This window comes from Oncorhynchus keta, chromosome 19, assembly GCF_023373465.1.
Source record: "Oncorhynchus keta strain PuntledgeMale-10-30-2019 chromosome 19, Oket_V2, whole genome shotgun sequence".
Lineage (NCBI taxonomy): Eukaryota > Metazoa > Chordata > Actinopteri > Salmoniformes > Salmonidae > Oncorhynchus > Oncorhynchus keta.
Genome location: NC_068439.1, coordinates 17025509 through 17039252, shown reverse-complemented (window position 1 = coordinate 17039252; position 13744 = coordinate 17025509). Strand labels below are relative to the sequence as shown.

Here is a 13744-nt window from a genome sequence, read left to right as displayed (position 1 = left end):
CGGAAAATGTTATAGTTAGGATGGAAATTTCAGAGTTTTTGGTGGTTTTCCTACGCCAGGATTCAGACACCCGGGTTGGCAGAATGTGCTAAAGCAGTGAATAAAGCAAACTTAGGGAGGAGGCTTCTGATGTTAACATGCATGAAACCAAGGCTTTTGCTGTTACAGAAGTCAACAAATCAGAGGACCTGAGGAGTAGGAGTGGAGTTAGGCACTGCAGGACCTGGATTAACCACTACAGCACCAGAGGAACAGAGGAGAATTAGGATAAGGGTACGGCTAAAGGTTAGAAGAACTGGCCGTCTAGCACGTTCGGAACAGAGAGTAAAGGGAGCAATTTAAATCCAGCAGCATAGAAACACTACCACAACACTGTCCATTAAAAAAGCTGTCAGTTCACTGCATAGATACATATCCTCTGCCAAAGCACTGAACATGAACCATTAAACCAAAACACTCTGCATACAACTTCTACACACAAAACCCTTCTCCATTGAGTCCACTGAATTGACTGTATACAGCAGCGGTGTTACCCTCCAACTGGTTCCATAGATACCAACTAAACAAACAGTGAGTCAAACTAGAGGACGGGTGAGTCAGAGAGGGAGGGTGAGTCAGAGGGAGGGGAACACCCAAAACATTATAGAACACGCCAATACCAATCCACTGATTTTCAGATTTCCTGTGAGCTTGAATGCAAGTTGCAACTCAATCATTTACAACACGCTGTCAAGTACTCAGCTCCGTTTCAAGTTAGTGCTGCTCTAATTAGGGAAGTGAAACCGAAAAATAACAGTATGGTTTTCCAGGCTAGTCAACTACAGCAGAATTAGATTGTATGTCAACACAAAGCGTTGTGAAGTAGCAACAGGAAGACCTATATTGCAGTACATGCTTTGTTGTGCTCTGCATAACCTTGACAACAATCAGAAAATAAGTGTTCAAAACCCTTCAGCCACCTTATACTGTGCACCCCTTGAGGCGTATCTGGTTGGGCACTGGAAGTTCTATTGTGGCCTTGTGTCTTATGAAACCAAGTCAATGATTAAGGCCATGCCAGCTTGTAAATTACCTGGTTAAAGTTCACATGCTTGGTCAAGAGAAACACTGTGGGGATATATCAGAGCATCAGCATCTTGACTGTCTATTCATCGTGAAAGCAGCTATTTGAACGCATCAAACAAGAGTGATAAAAGTCACCTTTAAAATCACAGTTAGGCTAACTCAGGCACAGAGCTGATGGAACAGAGGCAGCCCTGTGAAGCAATGCCAGTCTGCCAGGTAGCTCAGGAACATACAAGGACATTTGCATTTACACAGCCACCTCCCTGAATAAGATGGGGAAGGGAGCAGGGATGTGACTTTTAAACGAATTTGGAATTGTTAAAGTTTAGAAAACATTAACCGAAAGTCAATGTTCTTTTTACTGAATTAAGATCACAGTGCAGGTATCACAAAACTACCATTAACAGGTTCCGATCATGATCAAAGGCAAACATTTAAATTCACCAAATACCTAAAGCAACAATGCTATAAGTAGGAAGAGATGGCTAAGCATCTTTCAAATGATTTGCCACTAATATAAAGTGCTCCGCACGTCATCATCGTTAACAGTTGGGAAAATGGCAGACAGTGAGACATGGAAGCAACAGCAGTGAAGTCCTGTATGGCAATCATTTGAGAAGTTAAATGAAGAAGGTGATGAAATAAGAAAATTAGTTTTGATCAGTCGTGGAAATAAGTGCTATAAACAAATTGTCCCTCTATTTCAAAAGAAGATGGAAATCAAGCTATGAAGGAAAAATACTGGAGTTGTGCAAGTGCTGCCAACTAGCGCAAAAATAATATTGCGATATTATTGATGATGTGCCGTTTTGACAATATCTAGAAATGTAATTATCGACCCCCCCCCATCACTATCCAATACCTAATAGCATATCTAGAACCAGGCTACAAGATGCCATGCTTAAAAACCGTGACGGCCCTGATGAAGAAATGATGTGTAGCTACAGTGCCTTGCGAAAGTATTCGGCCCCCTTGAACTTTGCGACCTTTTGCCACATTTCAGGCTTCAAACATAAAGATATAAAACTGTATTTTTTTGTGAAGAATCAACAACAAGTGGGACACAATCATGAAGTGGAACAACATTTATTGGATATTTCAAACATTTTTAACAAATCAAAAACTGAAAAATTGGGCGTGCAAAATTATTCATCCCCTTTACTTTCAGTGGAGCAAACTCTCTCCAGAAGTTCAGTGAGGATCTCTGAATGATCCAATGTTGACCTAAATGACTAATGATGATAAATACAATCCACCTGTGTGTAATCAAGTCTCCGTATAAATGCACCTGCACTGTGATAGTCTCAGAGGTCCGTTAAAAGCGCAGAGAGCATCATGAAGAACAAGGAACACACCAGGCAGGTCCGAGATACTGTGAAGAAGTTTAAAGCCGGATTTGGATACAAAAAGATTTCCCAAGCTTTAAACATCCCAAGGAGCACTGTGCAAGCGATAATATTGAAATGGAAGGAGTATCAGACCACTGCAAATCTACCAAGAACTGGCTGTCCTTCTAAACTTTCAGCTCATACAAGAAGACTGATCAGAGATGCAGCCAAGAGGCCCATGATCACTCTGGATGAACTGCAGAGATCTACAGCTGAGGTGGGAGACTCTGTCCATAGGACAACAATCAGTCGTATATTGCACAATTCTGGCCTTTATGGAAGAGTGGCAAGAAGAAAGCCATTTCTTAAAGATATCCATAAAAAGTGTTGTTTGCCACAAGCCACCTGGGAGACACACCAAACATGTGGAAGAAGGTGCTCTGGTCAGATTAAACCAAAATTGAACTTTTTGGCAACAATGCAAAACGTTATGTTTGGCGTAAAAGCAACACCCTGAACACACCATCCCCACTGTCAAACATGGTGGTGGCAGCATCATGGTTTGGGCCTGCTTTTCTTCAGCAGGGACAGGGAAGAGGGTTAAAATTGATGGGAAGATGGATGGAGCCAAATACAGGACCATTCTGGAAGAACCTGATGGAGTCTGCAAAAGACCTGAGACTGGGACGGAGATTTGTCTTCCAACTTGACAATGATCCAAAACATAAAGCAAAATCTACAATGGAATGGTTAAAAAATAAACATATCCAGGTGTTAGAATGGCCAAGTCAAAGTCCAGACCTGAATCCAATCGAGAATCTGTGGAAAGAACTGAAAACTGCTGTTCACAAATGCTCTCCATCCAACCTCACTGAGCTCGAGCTGTTTTGCAAGGAGGAATGGGGGAAAAAAATTCAGTCTCTCGATGTGCAAAACTGATAGAGACATACCCCAAGCGACTTACAGCTGTAATCGCAGCAAAAGATGGCGCTACAAAGTATTAACTTAAGGGGGCTGAATCATTTTGCACGCCCAATTTTTCAGTTTTTGATTTGTTAAAAGTTTGAAATATCCAATATATGTTGTTCCACTTCATGATTGTGTCCCACTTGTTGTTGATTCTTCACAAAAAAAAATAGTTTTACATCTTTATGTTTGAAGCCTGAAATGTGGCAAAAGGTCGCAAAGTTCAAGGGGGCCGAATACTTTCGCAAGGCACTGTACCTGTCTGAGCAGTCATTCTGCTGTCATTCCAATGCACCACAAATATACTATGCTAGTCATAAAAGAGCAGGACCACACACAGACACTCATGTATAAACCCATAGTTTGAGGGCCATTTAGACCGACACACTCATTGACCAACTGCTTGCGTGTTATGAAACTCATAATGAGTAACCACTACCGCAGGGGTGGGCAACTCCAGTCCTCCAGGGTCTGGTTGGCATCACTGTCTCCATCCCTAGCAAACACAGCTGATTAATCAAATTAAATTCTAAACTGAAGATCATGATTAGGTGATTATTGGAGTCAGGTGTGTTAGCTGGGGCAAAACTGACACCAATCAGGCCCCCGAGGACTGGAATTGCCAACCCCTGCACTACTGTATAACTCTTTCGACTAAAGCTGAGACATACTGAAGCCAAATCTCGTTCTATACAGAGTTACCATGGAGACAACCGACTGCACGGGAGGGGACGTATTCCGTTTGTTAGGGCTTCAAGGAAAATCTGAGGGCATAACACATGGATCTATTTATAGTACCGGAGCCATTATCGACCAAAACAGGATCTCTTTTTTGGTGTTGCCTACCAGCTAGACTTAAAGTAACTGTCCAGTGTTTGAGATGTCAATGAAATATGACCTATAATTAATTACAATACGAGTGAAACAATTAAAACATTTTGGAAGGAGAACTGTGTTAAAAAGCAGCTATTTGTTGTTTGAATAGTGTGGGCCTACCCCAACAAAAGAATGGTGTGGGCATGTACCGTGATTAAAAATATTCAGGAAAGTAAACAGCTGATTGGCCTGTTATATACAGCTTAGGTGTTATTTTTTTAAGTGTTTTTCTTCTGGATTTTCATTGGACAGTTACTTAAATGTAGCCTAAGGCACATCAAAGGGTGGCATAATTATTTTGAGAGCTCAGAGAGTTAAATGACTAGTGAATAGGCCTACATTATAGTCAAGGAAAACAAACAATCATCTAGAGATGTTCTGTATTTAGCTACATTTCTGTGTGTGTTCTGTCAATATGAGTCATTAGGCTATGTGGAAAATTTCCGCACTAGACAAGACATCGCAATGAAAATTCCCTGAAGTGACTGATAAGGAGTGTGTTGTTGACAATTTAAGACAGGCCTATGCCCCATTCAAAACAATTCATTGGGAACTCGGAAAGCTCCAACCTCCAACTTCAGTGCGTTCAAGACAACTGAGGAAAAAATAAATAAACTAGCTCCGACTGGAAAACATATATTTAACGGTCATCCAACTTGGGATTCCAGGTGGGAAACTCAGGCATCATCCTTGAGCTCAGACTTTCCAACATGAAGATGAATGATGTCACAATTTGACCTCACTCGAGTTTACAGTTGCCTTGAAAGCACCACTACTCTGAAATCTAACCAGTGTCATCTGACAGCCTAAGTAAATAGTCCTGGGTCATCTGACAGCCCAAGTAAATAGTCCTGGGTCATCTGACAGCCCAAGTAAATAGTCCTGGGTCATCTGACAGCCCAAGTAAATAGTCCTGGGTCATCTGACAGCCTAAGTAAATAGTCCTGGGTCATCTGACAGCCTAAGTAAATAGTCCTGGGTCATCTGACAGCCTAAGTAAATAGTCCTGGGTCATCTGACAGCCTAAGTAAATAGTCCTGGGTCATCTGACAGCCTAAGTAAATAGTCCTGGGTCATCTGACAGCCTAAGTAAATAGTCCTGGGTCATCTGACAGCCTAAGTAAATAGTCCTGGGTCATCTGACAGCCTAAGTAAATAGTCCTGGGTCATCTGACAGCCTAAGTAAATAGTCCTGGGTCATCTGACAGCCTAAGTAAATAGTCCTGGGTCATCTGACAGCCTAAGTAAATAGTCCTGGGTCATCTGACAGCCTAAGTAAATAGTCCTGGGTCATCTGACAGCCTAAGTAAATAGTCCTGTGTCACTGACAGCTAAGGTCACCCTTTACAGCCACGACTGCTTGTCTTTCCCCTTTTTGCTTAAGACCACAGGAAACTCAGCACAGCACACATATTCAATTCTACATTTGAGAATAGTTCAGATGGTCCTAATGTCCTGTTGGAATGTGTGTTTTACAAGTTCAGGCTACCACCATCATCATACTGGGCACAATCCTCTACCCAGGCGTTGTTGATGCATGCCAGATCTTACAACGCCTGGGAAGGTATTTCACATATCAGCTAACCACATGATAAGTTATAGCAACCATTGGTTGATGCATGCAACGTCGAAGCAGTGGAACGCGACCCATAACTTGTCTTGAGGCTAGGCTTCCTTCAAATTAGAACATAAAGACATATCAAGCCAATCTAAAGCAATTCAATAACAAAATTGAAGTAGCCTAATCAATTAAATGTAGCCTAAGCTAATCAAAAGTAGTAGGCTAGTCAGGCTGTAATACACAATTCTTTGCCTGAAACTAATGCCTCCAAAATCATGTAGATGTTCCTTACAAGCCAACCTACCGGTTGTTTGTGCGGTTTGTCTTTTTGCTGCACATTTACTTTTTTTTGCGTGTTATGTTATTGTCCTGCTGAAAGGGGAATTTATCTCCCAGTGTCTGGTGAAAAGCTGACAGCCAGGTTTTCCTCTAGGATATTGCCTGTGCTTAGCTCCATTCCGTTTATTTTTTTATCCTTTATCCTGTCCTTAACAATTACAAGCACACCCATAACATGATGCAGCCACCACTTTGCTAAATATGGAAACTCGAACAAGGACAAAAAGTGAATTGCCTTGCCACATTTTTTGCAGTGTTACTTTTGTGCAATGTTGCAAAAATGATGCATGCTTTGGAATATTTGTATTCTGTACAGGCTTCCTTCTTTTCACTCTGTCATTTAGGTTAGTAATTGTGGAGTAACTATGTTGTTTATCCATCCACAGTTTTCTCCTAACACAGCCATTAAACCGTTTTAAAGTCACCATTGGCCTCATGGTGAAATCCCTGAGCAGTTTCTTTCCTCTCCGGCAACGGAGTTAGGAAGGACGCCTGTATCTTTGTAGTGACTGAGTGTATTGATAGACCATCAAAGTGTAATTTGTATGTTCAAAGGGATAGTCAATGTCTGCTTTTTTTTAACCCATCTACCAATAGGTCCACTTCCTTGCAAGGCATTGGAGATCCTCCCTGGTCTTTATGGTTAAATCTGTGTTTAAAATTCACTGCTCAACAGAGGGACCTTACAGATAATTAATTGTATGTGGAGTACAGAGATGATGTGGTCATTCAAAAAAATCATGTTAAACACTTATTGCACACAGAGTCCATGCAACCTATGTGACTTGTTTTACAGAGGTAGTTTTTCGCTGCCAGAGTATCTAAACGTGAGTCAATTCTCAATTGCAATAGTTTTAGAAAAATAAAGGTCTTTACTTTCACGTCACATCAAAATAATTCCACAAATGCTAAATATACACTTACTAGTGATGGGACGATTGATGCCGGAGCTCTGACGCACTACCGACCGGACAATATTTCGATGCTTGTTTCAAAAGTATCATTATCACGTGATCAATAACGTTCAAAAACCTGTTTGATCACGTGGTTTTTCAAACAAATCGCGAGATCACACAGATTTCGCTACGGTTCTCGTGCTTACTTCGATCCATGTAGTTATCAAACACTGGGTCTGCTAGACACTCTAATTACAATATAGGTAGGATTTGTTTCTATTCTGTCAACTGAACCGTAGCTCAGCAGGTAGAGTTGGGGACTCATGACCAGGACACAGACTACAGGGAATTGGGGTCAAATCCGGCACAAGGCATATTCTTTTGTGATCCTACACTTTATGTACATTGTTGTTCAAACAATTAGTTTTATTTAGTAAATGATCAACTTCTGTCATACGCATCCTAAATAATGCCATAGATTCAGTGTCAGCAATGGGAAGCATGATGGAAGGCGCGAACCTGCATGGTAGGCTATCTCAGAGTTTCCCAAACTCAGTCCAGGTGCCCGTTTAGTTTGTTGCCCTAGCACTACACAGTTGATTCAAATAACCAACATCACGCTTTAGTTATTTGAAATCAGCCATGTAGTGCTAGGGCAACACAAAATAACTAAACGTGCACCCAAATGGTGCCTTAAGACTTAATTTGTGAAACCCTGGGCTAACTGATAGTAGGCAACTAAGAGACCATTTATGCTGGATTTGAAAATGTGTTCGGAGCATCGCCTCACTCACACCGACAGTGTTTTGCATTTTGATATACCAGAAGTACATTCATTTCCAATGGAACACCGTTTGCCTTGCAGCGTTACAGAGGCAGTTGCAATGCGTTCTGTGTGGTTCAAAATGTGGATTTATCGAAGATTGTGTCAAACTGTATGCATAGACGGGTTGACAAATGGTAGCAGAAGGTGAACGTTGAACTTTTGTTGCACGCATATCCAGAAGATGCTGCGTACCATTTTGACGGTGGAGGCATATGGATGTTGTGACGCAATTGCAGTTAACGTGTCTCCCGGCCTTCTTCCGTTACACAGGTGTTCGGACTATGCTAGATATGACAAGTAACGTGGAGATATGGTCTTGTGGGAACACCAACCCTAAAAAAAAAAGGGTAATCTAACGTTAACTATTTTATTTTTGAAAATGATTTAACGCTGATATGAAAGATACGTTCCTTTAGGTTATACGTTTGCAAAACCTTAACGCAAATTATGCGTGCTGACGTTAAGAGCAAGCGTCAGGGGTCTTTAAAAAAGTCCACCGGGAAGAGACCTTCATCGATAGGCGTTAAATGTAGTTCGCGTCGATGAATTGCGAAGCCTAGGCGTAATTATATGAGGGTGCCACATCAGACACCAGCCAACTTGATCCATTCCAACTAGTCAGCGTAAAGACAATATTCCATATTTGGAATGACTCCATGCGATTAGAACATAAGAGGAACTCCGTCATTTGGATTTATTTGAAAGATATTCCTAGCAGTTAGCCACATTTGTAAATATTTTGAAAGGAATACATTGACAATGAATAAACAGCGTGACCAAAAGCAAGAGACGTGGTAGTCTACTGCAAAAGCCAAAGAAAACAACATTTTCACATGCCTAAATACTACATGAAATACAAAAAAACGCTTACACTTTTGAGATGAAAACTTCAGTGAATAAAATCCAGCACAAATTGTAGGCAACTATCACTCTGTGGCTTGCTGTGTGAGTGAATGCAGCGACGGGGAGGCTGGGGTGATTGAAAGCCTTTTACTCCAATGACTCGCGAGTAAAAAGAGCATACGTCACTTAACAAATATAAGGGGCGGGTACATTTGAACACACCACGCTACAATGACGTGGTAAAAGACCTTCCAGGTGGTAGGGCCAGCTCGCTCTCATGAAAATGTGCTACTGAATTACTACTCGTCACTACTACGCAAAACCTTTTTACTACTTGATTGCTGTTTAGATGTGTAGTAAACCAGTAGTGATTTATGTAGTAAATCATTGGAGCGGCATGGAGCTTAGTTAGAGCGTTGGACTAGAAACCGAAAAGTTGTCAAATCGAATCCCTGACCTGACAATGTAAAAATCAATCATTCTACCCCTGAACAAGGCTGTTAACACACTGTTCCTAGGCCGTTATTGAAAATAAGAATCTTTCCTTAACTGACTGGCCTAGTTAAATTTTTAAAAGTAATTTAATGAGTGATACATCACCAGGTTATTATTAAGTGTCACATATCAGTTTGAAAATTAAAAAAATATATCTATATATTTATATAATTGAGTTAATAAAGCTGCATCTGTTGTTTTCTTGAGTATAGCAGCTCCAAAATTCAAGTGTTTCAGCCTACATTCTAAATATTAGGGGTTCAACAAGGGTTCTTCTAAGATCCTTAAAGTTCTTTGAGGAACCTTAGGGTTCTTCACTCTAAAAAGTAAAGGTTCCTGGAAGGGTTCTTAAAATTGAAACTGTGGGGGAACCCCTATAAGATATTCCAAGAACCCTTTAAAACGATTCTTCAAAGAACCCCTTTTAATCGATCGAAGATCCATACATTTTTTAACCACCCCATCCCCTATTATTATTATTATTCATGTGCGTTACAACAATAACACAATCTTTTAATTCTCAGTGTTTATTAGGATTTTTAGTGGGAAAGCAGAATAAAAAAATGTAAATATGAGGTAAACTCCCAGCAGAGCCCCAAGTCCAATAGGTATATCCTCTGGCCTGTTGATGTTAATGTGTTGATGTTCTCCGTATCCATAGCCACAATGATTTTGCAGTTTTGGTGAATGAACCAGTTTCCTGTTATATTCATCAGAGGAGTAGGGAGGGTCTGTAAATCCCCAAAATTGTAATTATACATATGATTAACAAAACATGCACACAACAGTATTCATAAATATGTTTTGATAATGGTTTTCATACACATGCCTAGAGGCCTTTGGGATATTCATTGAAGAGGTAAGGGAGGAGGATGGTTAATGTGAAACGCATAACATACCAATTGACATTCCTTGGTATGCCTCCTCCTCTGAATACCTGCATACACAATAGTGAGCAGTTCAGTAATCTGCACCAAATACAGTTAGCCTTCAACATATTCTTATAGTCTAAATATTCTTACCTCTTTGTTGAATCAAATCCATTGAATTGTCCATTTTCTGTTTTAGAAAGATTTGCACAAATATGAACAGATAGATGGCATCATCATAAAACAATATTAATTTAGATCATACAAGGGACCTCAAATGGAGAAGATCTTTACCATTTTCAGTTAAGTGTGTGCAATTGGCCCAGCATCGCCCGGGTTAAGGGAGGGTTTGGTCGGCAGGGACGTCCTTGTCCCATTGCGCTCTAATGAGCGGGCCGGGCGCATGCACGCTAAGACAGTCGCCTGATGTACGGTGTTTCCTCTGACACATTGGTGCGGCTGGCTTCCGGGTGAAGCAAGCATTGTGTCAAGAAACAGTGTGACTTGGCGGGGTCATTTTTCGGAAGACGCACGGCTCTCGAGCTTCGCCTCTCCCGAGTCCGTACTGGAGTTGCAGCGGGGGGAGTCAAAGAAATTGGGGAGTCAAAATTGTAAATAAATGAAGCCCTAGACGACCAGGTGAGGGGAGTTCCTTATTAATCAGTGACCTTAATTCATCAATCAAGTACAAGGGAGGAGCGAAACCCCCTCAGACCCCCTGGCCCTCCTTGGAATACATTTGACACAATCCTAAATGGAATGTCCATGGGAGGATCTCAATTGGATTTTCTCGTCTCCTTGCCTCCATCCTCTCCTTGCATATTTTTTGAAAAAGGTCAAAGGTAATCGAGGAGTGGAGGCGAGGAAGGAAACGTGGAAACAAATGTGTTTTTATGAAATGAGAGTCACCTTCTCCACTCACACATTATCAGTCAAATGATGTTTACAGTGGTGGAATCCTAAAATACATGTGTAGCGATAGAAACACATTTAGCTAGTTGTTCAAGATATTGTATGAAGAAAAGGATAAGTAGCATATTGTTTTTAAATGTGTGCATTCTCATCCCCATTAAATCAACTAAGGGAGTGTGGCAGATTTTAAAACACTTCAGCACTACTTGCCGGGAGGATACTCTTGTGCATCCTCTGCTGAAGTAGGTAATGGAGGAAGGGTGCAGACTCCTAATAAAGAATTCACACTCTCCTCGATCACTCAACCACTTATCGGTTTCCGCTCACAGAGGAGGACGGAGGAGTCGAGGAGAGGAGAGACTTTACCCAATTGAGAATCTCCCCATCAGTCATCTATATACTCGAAGTATGTCTGTCTGTTGGTCCATCCGTCCATGTTGCCCTGTGTGTGTGTGTGTGTGTGTGTGTGTAAGACAAAAAGAGGGAGAACCTGTACTACTGTACTATGTGATTGTGCTACCTGTTGAGCTACACATACTTCATGCTCTTGACAAGCAGTTCTTTGGCGCTTTCTCATTTGGGAAGGAACACACACCGTTCAAATGAACTGCTTTAGTCCGCTTCACTCCTACATTTGTTTAATAAACAAAACAAATGTCCTCCTTTGCATGGCATGAGTGCTTCCTGCCCCAGCCTACTGCTAATAACAACACAGACATGGAAAACAACACGCAAAAAAAATATTGTCTGAAAGGCTAGCTGCTGTTGGGTGAGGACCCTGCCCTAACCTAATCTTGGATTGATCTAATGGTGGATTTGAGCTCCCTGTGTGCATAGCTATTATCTAGCGTGTGTTTATGTTTAAATCAGAGATCACTCTCCAAACTCTGACCAGAATGACCAATCACTGCATACCTAACAACACACCCAGACCACTGCCTAATGCAGAGTAGACCCACCCTCAACAACAGTGGTCTAACCACACACACACACACACACACACACACACACACACACACACAGTGAATCAATTATGAATGGCATCTACTTATGTACTGTATGTATGTCAGCTTGCTGTACTACTGAGTGGCGCAGTGGTCTAAGGCACAGCTTCTCAGTGCAAAAGTGGTCACTACAGTCCCTGGCTCAAATCCATACTTTATTGGGAGTACCATAGGGTGGTGCACAGTTGGCCCAGCGCTGTTTGGGGTAGGCCATCATTGTACATCCGAATGAGTTATTAACTTACTTGTCTGGTTAAATAGAAAAAGACAAATAAATGTAATCAGTGCGATGACATGGCCTATATTTTCATAGGAAATGGTGCCATCTACAGGTTCAATGTGGTCAATGCAGTCTAGATACATTTCTGCACCACTTCCCCATAGTGTTTCTCACACTGTCAGCAGAGGGTGCTGTTCTACAAGGCCAGTCCTAGAGAGATCACCAGTCTTGATTGTCAGGCTTGTAGCAGTGAAACAAGAGATCATTCACAGCTGCACTTCAGATGTTATGATACCTAACTAACATACACACACACATCTTGTTTCAGTGCTGATCCCCAATGACATCAATGCTAAACACTCTCTCTGTAATCAACTACAACTGGTCTATGCTGATCTGTACAGATTGTAACTTGAGTCATGTGGGTGTGAATGCATGAATGTAAGAGTGTATTATAAACTTGGTGGTTCGAGCCGTAAATGCTGATTGCCTAACAGCTGTGGTATATCAACCATATTCCACTGGTATGACAAACTATGTATTTTTACTGCTCTAATTACATTGGTAACCTGTTTATAATAGCAATAAGGCACATCAGGGGTTTGTGATATATGGCCAATATATCATGGCTAAGTGCTGTATCCAGGCACTCCGCTTTGCGTCGTGCATAAGAACAGCCCTTAGCCATGGTATATTGGCCATATACCACAGGAATTACCACAGGAACCTCGGGAATTATTGCTTAATTATTGCTTAATGTGTGTGTGTGTGTATGTGTGTGTGGTCCTGCTCTTTTATGACTAGCATAGCATATTTGTGGTGTTATCTCACACAACAATGAATTGGAGTGTGGAGATTATAGACATAATGTCCCTGTAGTAGTGTAATGATGTGATTCAACTCCATTATGTGTGTTGACATGTTGTATCAGACACATGCAATGAAAGGCTTTCAAAGCCCTCTCTTTTTCCTTCGACACCCCGCCCTCCCCCTTCTCTGTTCACTCTTTCTCATTCTCTCTCTCTCTCTCTCTCTCTCTCTCTCTCTCTCTCTCTCTCTCTCTCTCTCTCTCTCTCTCTCTCTCTCTCTCTCTCTCTCTCTCTCTCTCTCTCTCTCTCTCTCTCTCTCTCTCTCTCTCTCTCTCTCTCTCTCTCTCTCTCTCTCTCTCTCTCTCTCTCTCTCTCTCTCTCTCTCTCTCTCTCTCTCTCTCTCTGTCTCTCTCTCTCTCTCTCTCTCTCTCTCTCTCTCTCTCTCTCTCTCTCTCTCTCTCTCTCTCTCTCTCACTGTACTCTCTCTTCCCCTCAATTCTCCTATTGCTCTCCAAATTGTCTCTGTACTGTATCTCTTCCCTTCCTTTCAACTGATAAATAGTGTGCTCCATAATGTGTTCCAGATGTGGAACCCCTTCTCCCTCTCCCCCTGCCTGCTCTCAGAAGGCTGACTGAAGTCCCCCAGTATCCCTCGGCCCCCTTACCCCCTTCTCTATAAGCCACAGTGTTCACCCAAAAGGTCAAGGGTGACTGGAGTTCCCCCGAAACAGGATT

At 41.7% G+C, this 13744-nt stretch overlaps 1 protein-coding gene and 1 long non-coding RNA gene across 7 annotated transcripts in view; both read right to left on the bottom strand.

The window, feature by feature from the left end:
* Nucleotides 1-8878, bottom strand: part of LOC118397946 (oxysterol-binding protein-related protein 3-like) — a 28348-nt gene extending 19470 nt beyond the window's left edge. For 3 of the 6 annotated variants that reach the window (XM_035792798.2, XM_052469812.1, XM_052469811.1), the window contains exon 1: nucleotides 7060-7142. The gene's annotated coding sequence lies outside the window, so the exon portion shown is untranslated. Of the gene's footprint in view, nucleotides 1-7059; nucleotides 7145-8728 lie in introns of those variants that run through there. The other 3 variants (XM_035792797.2, XM_035792799.2, XM_035792800.2) reach the window with 3 other exon arrangements.
* Nucleotides 8879-9646: 768 nt separating this feature from the next.
* On the bottom strand, nucleotides 9647-10695 carry LOC118397719 (uncharacterized). The gene is made up of 4 exons (XR_004828459.2): nucleotides 10359-10695; nucleotides 10218-10254; nucleotides 10095-10132; nucleotides 9647-9926 (listed from the first exon to the last, which is right to left on the bottom strand). It is a non-coding gene; the product is annotated as an uncharacterized LOC118397719 (long non-coding RNA).
* Between the last annotated feature and the right edge of the window lie 3049 nt (nucleotides 10696-13744).